Source organism: Frankliniella occidentalis, unplaced genomic scaffold (genome assembly GCF_000697945.3).
Source record: "Frankliniella occidentalis isolate FOCC.00 unplaced genomic scaffold, Focc_3.1 Scaffold96, whole genome shotgun sequence".
Taxonomy (NCBI): domain Eukaryota; kingdom Metazoa; phylum Arthropoda; class Insecta; order Thysanoptera; family Thripidae; genus Frankliniella; species Frankliniella occidentalis.
Window position 1 is genome coordinate 210,461 of NW_026267225.1, and position 402 is coordinate 210,862.

Here is a 402-nt window from a genome sequence, read left to right on the forward strand (position 1 = left end):
GAGAGAGAGAGAGAGAGAGAGAGAGAGAGAGAGAGAGAGGGCGAGAGAAAAGAGGAAAAAAGGAGAATAGAAAGATGTGAAGAGATAGTGAAGAAAGAGAGCGGGAAAGGGGAGTGGATACAGAGCGGAGAGGGGGGGTGTCTCGGGTGCGTCCTGGTGCTACCTAATGATAGAGATGTTTTGCTTGCGCGTGGACACCTCCCGCCCCTAACTTCACTGCTCAAACACATTTTCACTCTCTCTCCTCCTTTCTCCCTCTCTCTCTCTCCCTCTCTCTCACACCTCACTCCAATGTACATCTCCCACCGGCGATCACCCAGAGTTCATGATGGGCATGGCATGAACGCCACTGAACCGAACCTGCAAAACTTATTTACGGTTTACCTCCCCCCCTCCCCCAAA

At 52.0% G+C, this 402-nt stretch overlaps 1 protein-coding gene across 1 annotated transcript in view; it reads left to right on the forward strand.

The window, feature by feature from the left end:
- LOC127749812 (irregular chiasm C-roughest protein-like) overlaps window positions 1-402 on the forward strand; it is a 324,666-nt gene that overhangs the window by 12,140 nt on the left and 312,124 nt on the right. The window lies entirely within an intron of this gene.